The 16,233-nt window shown below is 36.0% G+C and overlaps 1 protein-coding gene across 10 annotated transcripts in view; it reads right to left on the reverse strand.

The window, feature by feature from the left end:
• LOC105222374 (protein abrupt) overlaps positions 1-15,636 on the reverse strand; it is a 385,492-nt gene extending 369,856 nt beyond the window's left edge. For 2 of the 10 annotated variants that reach the window (XM_049462423.1, XM_049462420.1), the window contains exon 1: positions 15,324-15,636. The gene's annotated coding sequence lies outside the window, so the exon portion shown is untranslated. Of the gene's footprint in view, positions 1-14,798; positions 14,908-15,323 lie in introns of those variants that run through there. The other 8 variants (XM_049462417.1, XM_049462418.1, XM_049462421.1 and 5 more) reach the window with 6 other exon arrangements.
• Positions 15,637-16,233: the final 597 nt, after the last annotated feature.

A 16,233-nucleotide genomic window follows, 5' to 3' on the forward strand; every position in this document is an offset into this window, starting at 1 on the left:
AAGGACCTGGCCTCGCTTGGAATATCCAATTGGCGCCACGTAGCGAAGATAAGAAACGATTGGCGCGCTGTTGTTGACTCGGCTATAATCGCGTAAGCGGTGTCTACGCCAGTAAAGAAGAAGAAGAAACTTAGCCTAGGCATGTAAGTGCTTTTATATAATACGGTCATAAAGCCGATTTGGATGTATGGCATTCAACTGTGGGGTACTGTGCAACTAATATTGATATAATACAAAGGATTCCATTGAAAATGCTTAGAACAATTACGTGTTCACCGTGGTACATGCGTAACGAAAATATTCATTGAGACCTTGATATTCCTATGTTAAAGAAAGAAATAGAAGATAGCAGAATTAAATATATATCTAAACTCCGAGATCACCCAAGCCCTTTGGCTAATGCTTTGGTACATTCATCCGATCAAACACGCCTTAAAAGAAGAGCAACGTATCACCAAAACAGCTCAATCACTTGCTTGAGCCTATCTAGTTTTTAAATAGATTTAAGATTTTATAACTTATTGTTAAGCTTAAAAAAAACTGATCCAATAAGTAAAATAATATTGAAAAAAAAACAAAAAAAAAACATATATGTATGTAGGAATTATATCGCATTGCAACCCTGACAACTACCGAACGCATTGCAACCATGGTGACGCTGAAAAGCAAAAAGTAAAGTACAGTAGTAGAGAAGAAGTAAGCGACGACGACGGACCTTGCGAGACGAGAGTAATTTAATTCCAGAAGCATTCTAAATCTACATTAGTGTTCTAAATCTAAAATGTGTATTTAACATAATAATAAAACCAAATGTTAATGAATTGAACTAAATAAAACTTGAACGAAATTTAAATAAGTAAAATAGTGCATTTTCTCTACATGTATATATCGTTAAATGAGGATGCTTCCCATGCAGGCATTTGATTCCGATCATTTAGTTTATATGGCAGCTATATGCTATAGTTAACCGATCTGAACAATTTCTTCGGAGATTACATTGTTGTCTTAGAAAATACTCTATACCAAATTTCGTGGACATATCTTGTCAAATGCAAAAGTTTTCAATACAAGAACTTTTTTCCGATTGTTCAGTTTGTATGGCAGCTATATGCTGTAGTAAGCCGATCTGAACAATTTCTTCAGAGATTACATTGTTGCCCTAGAAAATAGCCTGTACCAATTTTAGTGAAGACACATTGTCAAATGTAAAAGTTTTCCATACAAGAACTTGATTCCGATCGTTCAGTTTGTATGGCAGCTATATGTTATAGTTATCCGAGATCGGTAGTTCCGACAAATGAACAGCTCCTTGAAGGGAAAATGACGTTTTCAAAATTTCAAAACGATATCTTAAAAACTGAGGGACTAGTTCGTATGTATACAGACAGACAGACGGACATGGCTAAATCGACTCAGCTCAACATACTGATCATTTATATATTATACATCTATATATATAAAAATGAAATGGTGTATAGTTGTAACGCTAAAACTCGAAAACGGCTGAACCAAATGAAATACTTCCTTTGGGGGATTTGTTTGTTATTACCACGCGCAGGTCATGTCTTAAAATCAGAATAAAATATTAAGGGGGCGTGGCACCTCCCATACAAATTGAATTTTTCAAGTCGAATATCTTCAAAAGTGTTTAAGGTAGGAACATGAAAATTGGTACAGAGCTACAGGATAACAAGGAAGGAATAAGGGGGCGTGGTATGGTACCTCCCATACAAACTAAATTTTTTAAGCAGAATATCTGTGAAGGGAAGAAGGGTTCAAGGTAGGGACCTGAAAATTGGTATAGACCTATATGGTATCAAAAGCCTTCTTACACATAAAAGAAGGGATAATCGGAGAAGTGGGCGTGGCACCTCCCATACAAACTGAACTTTTCAAGGTGAATATCTTCAAAAGTGTTTAAGGTAGGAACATGAAAATTGGTATAGAGCTATAGGAAACAACACCATTCTCACCCATAAAGCTTGGCGTTATCGAAAAAAAGGACGTGGTACCTCCCTTACAATCTTTAATTATTTTGGTTGTTAATCCACCATATATTTATCTCATTTTCCACCTAGCACGACATTTTGGTTGTTCTTGCTGCCGCGGTTATATGGTAATTTTGGTTGTGTTACGTGCTATTTTTGGTTTATGGAAATGGCAGTTTTATGAAACAAACACAAATTAAATTAAACGTCAATTTTGCTTTGCAATCGAACACGCAAAATTTAGAGGGCAATAAAAATGCGCCTTGCTTTACTGATATATTGATATATTTTGTTTTAAAAAGTGAGTTATTTAGTGAAAGTGATTTAGCGTGTTGGCGAATACCGATTTATGTACATTGGAATTTATCACTCAATTGATCTGCTTCCTTAGTTTAATTCATTCATTTTTGGAGTTTTCAAAGGTAAGTTATTGGTCCGTAAAACCTTATATGAACTTTATGCAAATGAATGATCATTTCCAATTAGATATTTGTTACGTTGTCAAGAATCAGTACGTATGGTAACACTTCTCGGAGTTCCCAGGCTGCAAGGAGAACACGAAATAGCAGAGCACGTCAAAGGGAAAGTTTTATTGAGAGGGTATCACCACGAAATAGACTGCTGTAGAGTAGCACGCACCAGTTAGAAGATGTCAACCAAACATACAATCAGCAAGAACGATTGAGAAGAAGGGAAGTTCACAATCAGCAACAACGATCGAGAAGAAAGGAAGTTCGTGCTCGCCAAAGTGATGAAGTAAGATCACAACATGCGATTATTCGACGACAACAGCGGCAACATCTTTCTTTTGTGAACTTTGAACGGGCAGGTTTTCGATATGATCCAAACATTCAATATAGCGCATCTGTTCAAATCGGTCAGATGTCAGTAGTTTGTCAATATTGCAATGCAGTCAAATTTAAAAATGAACCGTTGCCAGAATTGCTTCCACCACCACAGCCATTGTTACAGCTGCTTTACGGCGAATCTCCTCACTCGAGCCATTTCTTAAAGCAAATTGTAAATGAACAAAACTACAATCCAACGTTTAAGGTATTTTTGCCAAACAATATTCGACAGAAACTACAGAGCTTTCCTCCAATTATACACGTTCATGGGCAAATGTTTCATCTCGCTGGATCGCTGTTGCCGCATCCAGATCAAGAACACAAATATCTCCAAATTTACTTTCTGGGAGATTCACATGATGAAGTAAATCGGCGTTGTGCTATCTTCAATACAATGAAAAGAGAAATAATCGAACAATTGCAGCAAATGTTACACGAACACAATGGCCTCATTAAACTGTTTACGATTTCGTTGGAACGTATGCCAACAGATGTTCATAGTATAATCATACAAGCGGACAAAAGACCAACAGGGTCACATGAAAGACAATATAATGCACCTACAGTTAGCGAAATATCAGTTGTTGTTGTTGGAGAAAATTTGCAGTCGCGTGATATTGTTATCAAACGTAGAAATCAAAACGCACTAAAACGGATAAGTGAGACACAACGGTCTTACGACGCAATGCAATATCCGCTCATGTTCTGCCGTAGAGAAGACGGATATCACTTAGGATATAAGATGATAAATCCGGTGAATGGTTAGTAAAATAAAATATTTGTTTGCTACTTCATATAGGTAATTTAAGCTTTTAGGTGTCGAGACAAATAAAAAAGTCAGTTCAATGAAGTTTTACGCATATCGAATGATGATTCGCCAAAACTATGACAACCATTTACTGAGATATGGACGGTTATTTCAACAGTATGCAGTTGACATGTATGTTAAAGTTGAGACAGAACGACTTAATTACATGCAATACAATCAGTCGAAGTTGCGATCTGAAGAGTATATTCACTTAAGAGATGCAATGAATGGTGATGCGGATATTACAGATATTGGTCGACTCTATATTTTGCCATCGACATACATTGGCAGTCCTAGACACATGCATGAGTACTCCCAGGATGCGATGACTTACGTGCGCAATTATGGACGGCCGGATTTGTTTGTTACATTAACTTGCAATCCAAAATGGCCAGACATTACGAATCTATTGCATCCCGGTCAATCACCAAGCGATCGCCACGATGTTACAGCACGCGTGTTTAAACAAAAACTCAGATGTTTGATGGGGTTTATTACGAAACAACGTGTATATGGCACTGTTCGATGCTGAATGTACTCATTGGAGTGGCAGAAGAGAGGTTTGCCCCACGCACACATTCTTCTTTGGATGGTGGAGAAAATTACACCTGACCAAATTGATGACATCATTTCCGCCGAAATTCCTGATGTCGAAATAGATCCAGAGTTGCACGAAGTGGTGATGGCCAATATGGTTCATGGGCCATGCGGAGAACACGATCCATCTTCGGTTTGTATGTCGGACAGTAAATGCAAAAAACGCTGTCCCCGTGCTTTTATTTCGGAAACTCAAACTGGAAACGACGGATACCTTCTCAATCGGCGTCGCTCACCCGCTGACAATGGCAGAACATTCATCACTCAATTGAAAGGAAAGAATTTCGTGGTTGATAACACATGGATCGTTCCATATTCGCCAATTTTGTCTAAGGCATTCAAAACACATATAAATGTTGAGTATTGCAGTTCAATAAAATCAATTAAGTATGTTTGCAAATATGTCACCAAAGGAAGCGATATGGCGGTTATTGGCGTTGAACGAGATGAAATTAGCGAATTTCATATGGGCAGATATGTGAACTGCAATGAAGCAATCTGGAGAATATTTTCATTTGCAATTCATGAACGCCATCCTACTGTTGTGCATCTGTCAGCTCATTTGGAGAATGGGCAGCGAGTTTATTTCAACGCAGAGAACATAGTACAGCGAACGGAAATACCACCAGCAACCACTTTAACAAGTTTCTTTGCAACTTGCGCCAGTGATCCGTTCGCGAGAACATTGCTTTACTCGGAGATGCCTCGGTATTATACATGGAATGCATCGTCTTTCCCCCGGCGCAACATAACCCTGGCGGTTCATTTTTAAATTTGACTGCAATGCAATATTGACAAACTACTGACATCTGGCCGATTTGAACAGATGTGATATATTGAATGTTTGGATCATATCGAAAACCTGCCCGTTCAATGTTTACAAAAGAAAGATTTGTAAAAATTTTGTTAAAGTATACACAATGAAATTAGGAAAAATCGTTCATATTCTATTAAAACCAATACCGGTGTAATTTTTGAAATGAAAAAAAAAAATCTATTTTGGGCAGAACGAAGTTTGCCGGGTCAGCTAGTATGTATGTATATACTTTATGGGGTCTCCTACGGTTACTTCTGGGTGTTGCAAACTTCATGACAAGCTTAATATACCCTGTTCAGGGTATAAAAAAGCTACTATGAATATGAAGCAAGCAAAAATGTGTTAAATGCTAGACCATAAAATTATTATAAAAAAATATGTAACCAAATACGTCTGCGTATTGTTAGCAAAATACAGGTGGTAGAGAAAAACAATCTTGCACATTTGTCGAATGATTGGTATCTAAGTGTGCTCTGCACAATCCACAAACAGAGAGACCCCACAATCTGCGCCAATTACCGTGGGATAAGCCTTCTCAACATCACATATAAAGTTCTATCGAGCATATTGTATGAAAGATTAAAGCCCACCGTCAACAAACTGGTTGGATCTTATCAGTGTGGCTTTAGGCTTGGAAAATCATAAACTTGCCAAATATTCACCACGTGCCAAATCTTGGAACAGACGAAAAGGGAGTCGACACGCACCACAACTTCGTCGATTACAAAGCTGCTATTGACAGCACGAAAAGAAGCTGTTTTTATTCCGCGATGTCTGAATTTGAGAGGCATGGACGATGACAACATCTGATTAGTCGACATTACGAGTTTTCGAGGGAAAGGTTCTGCGAAAGATTTATGGTCTTTTGCTCGTTGGCCTCGGCGAATATGGCATATAATTTATTATATATTTCTAGACAGCAAACACGTGAGCAAGCAGCATGTCATGCAGAAGTCAGAGCTAAAGAAACTTTTTCACAAGCTGATGATCGCCGACCGGAAAATGCTATCCGCTTAGCTTCTTAGCGTACAACAGAGACACCTGGAGAAGCAAGAAAATGCGCGGAGTATGGTCACTCATCGGCCCATCAAACACCTGATGAGGCAAATTTCTCGACGCCGAGAGCATGCCCAGCTAATGATTAATCAGCGAGCTTCTGAGACAGTAGTTGCGATAAACACTAGACGAACCGTAGCCCCTCAGTGACATACAAATCTCCGGCAAGTATTTAACACAAATTCTTGGGGATATTTTGAAAACATGTGTCTCCATTCTGCGGTATTAAAATAGAATGGGCGGGAATGTGTTGATCTGGAAGCAAAGTAGCCATTATGGAACTATTACAAACATTATTTACAGGTGAACCTGGTGGATATCGACAGTTCCTAAATCCTGTAAGCAGTGGCGTACCTTCCTAGGGGCTAGACGGGACCCTTACCAGAAATCTCATCGGACTGAACTATTGGAAATTACTCCCATTTTCGTAATAAATATGACAGGTTGCAACCCCCAATTTAATCATGACAAACCAGTTGACAGAAATTCAAAAGTTATGCTTAGGGAATTCCTCTAAATTGTTTCTGTAGATTGGCAGTGGTGTTGTCAATTTGACGGAAAGTGATACGTCCGTTTTATAGTACAAGTATAACACTAACGGTGATAATTTTCGATACGATATCTGCATAAAACTCCGTTATTTTGATATTATCAAAGAGTCTTAATAAAAATGAGGGTAGTGAAGCAGAGAGTATTAAAACAAAAATGCTAAATTTCGACTTGATAAAAAATTTTAAATATAATTTTTATTTAGTCAGCTGATAGGCCCGACCTTTACCCTTGTTTCGTTTTATCAGCCAAACCTACACCAAGTATTAATTGAAATTTATGTTGTTATTGTTTAATATTTTTATTAGCTGCCGCAGTGCACAAAAAAGAGCTTATGTAGCGTCACAATTTTAAAGTATTTTTATCTATTAATTTCTTGTATTGAGTTTTTAATTTGTCTCAGGGCCGTTGGTTACCTAGCCACGCCACTGCGTGTAAGGTGCAACGCATGCTTTTACATAATGTCATTCGGGGCCGGCAAACTTCTCGCTATGCCTGGATTTCCCCTACGTTCACAGTGCAAGCCAAAGTACATCACAAAATAGGATCATTCATTTAATGAACAACCCCAATTTTTATGTATTTTATGAGAGACGATGACGCCGAGACTTAGAGACAGGAATCAAATTACTCAAGGCCTGTAGCGAGCAACAGTTCTTAAAATACAGCAAATCCGCGCTAGGGAATATGCCAGATGATAATTGGAAGGTGATCATACACGCAGACTGCGCGTACCTTCGGGAACGCTACCCTGGTTGCGGTGACTCTACAACACCGAGAGATATCGTGTAGCTGAAATACAATGTCTCTCTCCCCAGGATTGCAGACATTATGATGCCCTACAGTACCAATTGATTTACTAGAAGCGACAAGAGAGATATCACTTTAAACTCCCTCAAACTAACGCAAATGAAAAAGTAACCTGCATGGACTTTTACTAATTCCATATAATGTTCCGCGAAAACAATTTTAATTTATTCTAAGCTAAGGTGAAGAGCGAGCGTGTGCGCTGCATGGCTCTGAATCATAGCAAGTTGCGTGCCAAAATTACTTACACATCCATGTAAATGTCGGCTATGTCCACCCGAATGGCTTGGGTCACATGGTGACCGTCGCCGTTCGTAAACAGTGCGTAATTACGGGCGCCCGGACCTGTGCCAACTGGGCACAAAATAAATAAGTACCTATTCATAACGATGACGTGTAAGCCAACTGGCACAAAATAAATAAGGAGCTGATAGCCGGTCAAAAACCAACGGACCGACACGACATCGTCGCTCGAGTCTTTCGTATAAATGTACAAAAACTGGTGGCTCTCCTCACTAAAGATCAGATCTTCGATGCCCTAAAGTTTTCCATGCACTCTATTCATTGGCAAACACGGTGACTGCTTATTAGTGTGGCTAAAAGAGAAATTGCGTCCCAGCCAAATTGACGAAATGGTTTCTGCAGAGTTGCCTGACCCAACGAAAATAAATAGTTATATGACACTGTTACTAAAAGCATAAACCACGGACTGTAAGACCTCTCGCATGAAGGACGAAAAATGCGCAAAAAATATCCACGAGCGCTCTTAAAAAATACGCAAATTAATAAAAATGGTTATTCATTGTATAGGCGTAGTACGTCCAACGAAGGGGGACGTACTGCGGACAGCTTGTCCTTGGACAACAACAGTTTTGCAATACTTTTTAACGAAACTCTGAAACTTACAACTTACAATATAATTTTGGTGGGTGTTTTGCTGGCAGACAGTGCTGATTATCGAGGGAGGTACCACGGCAAATGAGTTAACGCCTACAACAAGGCTTCGCCGTTGTGGACTAAGGTAAAGTGGTCAATGATCAGGAGCCTAGGCTTTTCGCATAATCGTTTCTCGAGGGGCGATGGCAGAATGATGAATCTCCGAGCTTACAAGAATTTTTTCTTTAACGAAGGGTGGTTATGAGAAAGAGCCATCATGGCGCCTAAGAACTAATTGGTAGAAAAAAAGAGAATATAAAACTAAGTTCCAGGTCTCAATAGACACGGTAATGACAACTGAGATGCAACTACTTATATACCCTGTAAAGTTCTTAAGTTCCTTTGACCTGTCAGGGAACCCCTCCCACAAGTTTGAACTAAAAGATGGTATGGCTGCCATGCTGATCTGTAACCTAGGCGCGCCCTGAATGTGCAATGGCACTAAGTTACGTATAACAAAGCTTAGACGGCATACCTCTTTTACTGAAGGGGCCAAATGAGAGTTGGTATTGATACTAAGAATCGCTATAATACCCCCAAACTTACATTTCCAGTTCAAACTCTTACAATTTCCTTTGAAAGTGTCACAATAAATGAAACGTCAATCTCTGAAAGTGGTATAGTGTGTATTAGGGTGTGATTTTTTTTTAAGTATTAATTTTTTTCAGTCCCGTCACGAAATTTCATTGGGAATACCCTAAAAAAAAAATTTCCAGAAAATTGTACCTCTTAATATTAACATTAAGAACTAAACCAAGGCATGTAAAAATTTTCCATAGAAAATATACTACAATCGTGATTTTTTATCTTTAAATTCCTACAGATCAGAGGTATTTTACGGCATTGCTTTGACTTTAGACGCATATTTCTAAAAATTGTTCACTCTACAAAAGTTCCCAGTGCAACAAAGTCGTAACTCACACCGGCGAGGTAGTAGGTGGCTTTAAACCTGACTTTTCCACGAAATTCGCATTTTTTTGTATATATCTCGCAAATGACAAGAGCTATAGAAAAATGCATACGACATTTCACTCCTTCAAAATAATCCCCTTCGGCTGCAATACACTTATGCCAACGAATTTTTCAGTCATCATAGCACTTGCAAAAATCCTTTTCGTGATGGCCATCAGAGCCTTCTTCGATTCAGCTTTTATATCCTCAATTGAGTCAAAACGATGTCCTCAAAGGAGTCATGTGGATTTGCTGAATTACTAGAAGCTACGCGAAGGTAAATCAGGTGAATGCGGAGGTTGTGGCACGATATTAGTTGAAAATGTGGCGAAATGATTACGAATAACCTATGCAGTATGAGATAGTGCATTATCACACTTCTTTGTTCAATAAATTCAGACTTAGTAAAAATTGAAGAATTCACTTTTAGAGCCTCACAAATATCTCAAATATTAATAAATATTTTGAAGTGAAATTTAGCATAGATGCACTAACAGTTCTACCAACTTACAGAAAAAAATTTACCGATTCGAATAACACGCGAAGTATAAATTAAAAATTCACCGATTAGATCGCAGTTACAAAGAACTGTTAGGTGAGCAAAACTGCTAAATTCTTTAACAACATGTTGCGGGAGTATTAAAATTATACGTGAGAATTTATTATGGATAGCAATTATATTGGGCATCTTTTTTATCTACTATTTAAGTCATTGGTGTCATTATTATATTTTGTTTCCGACACATTTAAATTCGATCATATTAATGACGACAGACATAATATTAATTATACAAGCAGAAAGTCAATCAGAGGGCGGAGATTATTGCATAAGGTGTTTGAAAGGTTTCGAAGGTTTATTTGAAATATGTGTTGATATGTGAGTGACATCCTAAAATTTTAATCTTCCATTTGAGTTTATTGAAAAGTTTCTCTTAAATTGAGTACTAAGTTATTATTTTTATTTGCATATTTATCACCACTTCAGAATTGCAACAACTTATTATCAGTTCATCTTATTTCTAACAGCATGTTTACTACTAATAAAATACATTAATTAATGAAAATATATATATAACTAAAATTGTTTACCCAAATAGCCAAAAGTTTCGGGAATCGGATTGGAATCTGATTCGACCTCCAAAAAAAAACGTACGATAAAGATTTTACACCCTTAACACATTTAAGAATTTTCGAATATGGTATAATATTATATTATTATAATATTACATTATATATGTATATTATATAATATTACATTATACTACTGTGGACCAACTATGGTAAAACCTTTTAATTTAAATTTCGAATGAAAACTCATTCATCGAAATATTTTTTCCTAAGTTGGGTGACTATTAGTGACATCTATGCCAAGTCTCACATAAAAATAGTTATTCGTATTTAGTATACGCTTACCTTTCTTAAGTACATAAAGTAGATGAGTGAAATTATTCAACAATGAAGTGATAGTAATATTTGTATGCGGAAAATAATTTCTTGTGCCGAAACATTCAGAATGTTTGAAAAGATCTTCGGTGACAGTTGTTTGTCGCGAACAAGTGTTTTTGATTGGTACAAATTATTCAAAGAGGGTCGAGAACACGTTAACGACAATTCATATCTAGGATTCACAAACACCAACTAATGATAAATCACATTTCAATAAAATAAAAGAATTGGTGCCTGAGAATCGACGTCAGAGATCTTACTGGTGTGGTTTGAATATCGAAAGGATCAGTGAAAACCATCTTTACAGATAATTTGGGCCTAGGAAAAATTAAAGCACGAAAGCTAAATTCACTCAAACTTTTCGAAAAACAGCGTCGCGTTAACGTATGTGAAACAATGCTTTTCGACAACAAGGCCTTTCGAATGTCGTGGCAGAGAAACCACCGAAAAACCACGTCAAAATAGGTCAACAATTAAGGTTATGTTGTCAGTTTTCTTCGATTTTCGTGGTGTGGTGCACTCCGAATTCCTTCGGACCGGCCAATCTGTCAACAAGGAATACTATTTGAGCGTTATGAGTCGTTTGTGCGAAGCTATTCGTTAAAAAGAGGCCAGAGTTATGGGCCGACAAGCCTTGGTTTTTGCACCACGATAATGCACCGTCGCATACTGCATAGATTCTTCGTGAGAAATGATTGATTTTTGACCTGTTTTGACGTTGTCTTTTCGCTTCGGTTCACCCTAACCACGATATTCGGTCGATTTATCGTATGTTTTAGGATCGTAAGCATAGATCCAAGACTCGTCGCAAATAATAATAAATTTCATAACATCCTCGTAGTCGGAAAGCATTGCTTCACAGACGTCAAAACAACGCTGCCTTTCGTAAAAATTGAGTGATTTTGGAACTAATCGAGCTTTCCTCTTTCATAGACCCAAATGATCCGATATTACAACGATGCCAGTAAGAACTCTGACTGTTTATCGTCGATTTTCGAGCACCAATCCCTTTTTTTTATTGATGTGTTGATTATACATAGGTTGATGTTGCCATCCTGCCGCCCTGGATGTGGTTCGTCGCCAATACGTTCTCGACCCTCTTTGAATCACTTGTACTAATCAAAAACACTTGCACGGGCCAAACAAATATCACCGAAGGTCTTTTCCAACATTCTAAACGTTTCAGTAATAAAAATTTGAATAATTTCACTCACCGCAAAAATCGCCGTATGCATTATATTTACTTCAGGAACACTAGAGTATACTGAACACTAATGATAATTTTGAGAGATTTGGCACAGATGTTACCTTACATTCCAAACAAACAAAAAAAATTTGACGAATGGGTTTTCATGCGAAATTTAAATTAAAGAGTCTTACTATTTTTTGCTCACAGTAGTTAAACCGATTTGGATGTATAGTATGGTGTATCATACAGCTATAAGGGGTTCATTTTGATATAATATTTATACCCTGAACAGGGTATATTAAGTTTGTCACGAGGAAGCGTCGGAGGCCCTATAAAGTATATATATAAATGATCAGTATGTTGAGCTGAGTTGATTTAGCCATGTCCGTCTGTCTGTCTGTATATATACGAACTAGTCCCTCAGTTTTTAAGATATCCTTTTGAAATTTTGCAAGCGTCATTTCCTCTTCAGCGTCATTTCCTCTTCAAGAAGCTTCTCATTTGTCGGAATGGCCGATATCGGACCACTATAACATATAGCTGCCATACAAACTGAACGACCGGAATCAAATGCTTGTATGGAAAACTTTCACATTTGACAATGTATCTTCACTAAAGTTGGTAGAGATTATTTTCTAAGACAACAGAGTAATTTTCGAAAAAATTGTTCAGATCGGTTAACTATAGCATATAGCTGCCATACAAACAGAACGATCGCAATCAAGTTCTTGTATGGACAACTTTCACATTTTACCAGATATATTTACGAAATTTGGTAGAGATTATTTTCTAAGACAACAGAGTAATCTCCGAAGAATTTGTTTAGATCGGTTAACTATAGCATATAGCTGACATACAAACTGAACGATCGGAATCAAATGCTTGTATGCAAAACTTTCACATTTGACCAGATATATTTACGAAATTTGATAGAGATTATTTTCTAAGACAACAGAGTAATCTCCGAAGAAATTGTTCAGATCGGTTAACTATAGCATATAGCTGCCATACAAACTGAACGATCGGAATCAAGTTCTTGTATGGACAACTTTCACATTTTACCTGATATATTCACAAAATTTGGTAGAGATTATTTTCTTAGGCAGCAGAGTAATCTCCGAAGAAATTGTTCCGATCGGTTAACTATAGCATATAGCTGCCATACAAGCTGAACGATCGGAATCAAGTTCTTGTATGGAAAACTTTCATATTTGGCAAGATATATTCACAAAATTTGGTATAGATTATTTTCTAAGATAACAGAGTAATCTCCGAAGAAATTGTTCAGAATGGATTACTATAGCATATAGCTTCCAAACAGAACACATAGTTACTGACAGAAATGCACCTGTGAAGTGTATTTAGCTTCGGTGCAACCGAAGTTAACGTTTTTTCTTGTTTTAATTAACTAAGGCCAAGCTACATTCATTTATCAAAACCGCTAAAAGGAAAGATCTACCGGCTTTCTACAGAAGAACGCAGCACTAAACAACGGTTATAGACCTTCACCTTTTTTATTTTTAAATAGTTTTTTTTTTTTAAGTTTTTATTACTCATTAGGCTTTGATCAAATAGATTCAGTAAAAAAGATAGTTTATCAAAAAAGAAGGGGTCATCGTCAATGAGTTGAAATCCGTATGCCCGTGCAAGTGATAAGCTAAGTGAAAATTCAGGCACCTGAAGGAGGTGGGTATTGCGAGTGGTCGTAATAGAACTACTGCCTTGCCCACCAAACTCCTATAATCGGGAACTTAAGTATAAAGCGCATTACTAAGCACTAAATGAAGATGTAAAGATAGCGAGAAACAATAGTGGACGAAGAATTGTTTTAAATTGGGCGGGGCTGCCCCTTGAGTGTTTTAATATGCACATCTTCCAAACTATTGACGCTAAATCAACCAGACTTGAGAAGTCATTTTAGCGCTTCCTGTGAAGACAATAACCACGCCTACACCCCATGTAACGGTTACATTGAATCAAAGCCATTGAACCAAGTAAGTTGCGGGAGTATAAAATGTTCAATTACGTCCGAACTTAGACCTCACCTACTTCTTTTATATTGTGAATATCGGTCAATATGTGATATAGAAAATATTTTAAATTAAATTAACTTGTTTTTCATGACAAAGAAAAGTTATATTGCATCAATCGCAATCTTATTTTGCTCAGTATATGCAATGTGTTAATTAAATTATAATATAAAGAATACTAAGTAAAATCAAATAATAAATACGAATATCTCAACTTCTACAAGTATCAGTCAATATCTACTAAATGAAATGCTCTATCATTTAGTATTTTACGACTTGTTACCAAAAATGAGAATAATCGGTTTTAAATTTCGCCAGTACCCATATATTACAATTAATGATTACTCTTAAACCTTATAGAAAATTAATTATAGTTTTTGCACATTCATTATTAGTTTTCGCCACGTCATTATGTGGATAATATTTTATGTATTCTAAGTTTTTTTTTATGCAGAAAGTAATTGGGCTTATCCACATATTTTTAAGGATATCGTTACATTGAAAATTGTAAATTGGTTATGATGCTAATAATCGTAATTCTTTATAGAACGGAGTATGGTACTCTTTGCACCACACATTGCATTTATACTGCGAAAATTAGATCTAATGAATGCACTGTCATGTCTACATATGTATGTACAAGATGGTTGATAGCAATCTGCTATGTTGCTTTTTTTGTTAGACTTTTTATTATTTTATGCCATATCCACTTTTTTCTCCACTTCGCCACGCTGATGTTTAATTTTAAATTACTTTTAAGATCAAATAATACTTACTCTTAATTACGAGTAGGGTTTTGATCAAATTATAATCCACAACTAATCAATAAACTACTAATCTACTAATGCATATTTTTATTATTTTTCTATACAATTTTCATTTTATTACTATAAACTTTACTTGTTAATTTCTGCTTTATGTAATTTTTATTTCGCTATACCAAAATTATTTGTTTTTGTGGTATTCAGTTGTTTTATTTTTGTAAGAGAACGATATTTATTGATTAAGCACAAAACTAAAAAACAAGTAATAAAACATTATTGAACAATCTTTACGCATTTCTGTTCAACAATATACATTTAATATTACACTGTGACTTTTAATTTATGTACGTAAGTATGTATTTTTATTTAGTGTACATGTATAACATTCATTCAACGTAATAATGTAAGCTTAAATGTTTACTTATTAACTGTATGCACAAATATCTACATTCATAACTATATTCACACATTTGTAAAAACATTAACATTGAAACACTTTACTGAAATAAATTTTTTATAAAATTGCAGTAAACTTACAAATATATCTTAAGTATCGTTTTAGGCTAGCATAATGTGAGACATTCAACCGTTGTGGTACAACCAGGTTATAGAAATTTTTACATGCAATACTTTCTTTTGCTTAAAAACGTGTTACCGGCCCGCTATCAAACGACATACTGTCGACAAAGGCATACACACACATAAGAACACTTTTTCATTATCCAAAAGATTTGGGTACGAGTGTGATGGCATTATTTGTTATGTTTTCCTTTTCTTAGCAATTGTTCTGGTATATTTACCATGTTGATGTGAATTCTAGTCAACGAGAATGTTATACGTATACATACAAGCTAACATTAAAATAGCTTATATTATAGACATGCATTCATTGTCAGTGGCAACAGCCGCAAAAATATATAATGATATTAACTTACGCATATTTATGTAAATATACATATCATCTCCAAATACTTATTTTTTATGTCAATTACCTGAACTCATAGTTTGCCCGAATACATGTCTACCCAGTTGATATAAACAGGCTTATCGAAGCGCTATTTTCCACAGTACTTTTCAGTGCTGCAGTAGACGCACATTCTAAAACTCAAAATCATATCTCCGTTATTTCATAAATAAGTATAAAATAATATAAAATTTTAGTTAGACATTGAGAAATATGTACATATGTATATTCCTACTGTAATTTGAGATCCACTGATATTATTTCATAAAAGGATTTTCCTAATACCAGTTTCAATTTAAGTTTTACCAAATACCTAAAGAGATACATATTAAGTCCAATAAAATTATTATAGTCCAGTCATTATAGTAAGTTCGCCTCGGAATTCGATATACCCATTTATATGTCTGTATTTACAAGTATATATGTACAAGTATTTACAGACATATAAATGGGTATACCGACTTTCGAGATTCTTACCTAATT

This window comes from Bactrocera dorsalis, chromosome 1 (genome assembly GCF_023373825.1).
Source record: "Bactrocera dorsalis isolate Fly_Bdor chromosome 1, ASM2337382v1, whole genome shotgun sequence".
Lineage (NCBI taxonomy): Eukaryota > Metazoa > Arthropoda > Insecta > Diptera > Tephritidae > Bactrocera > Bactrocera dorsalis.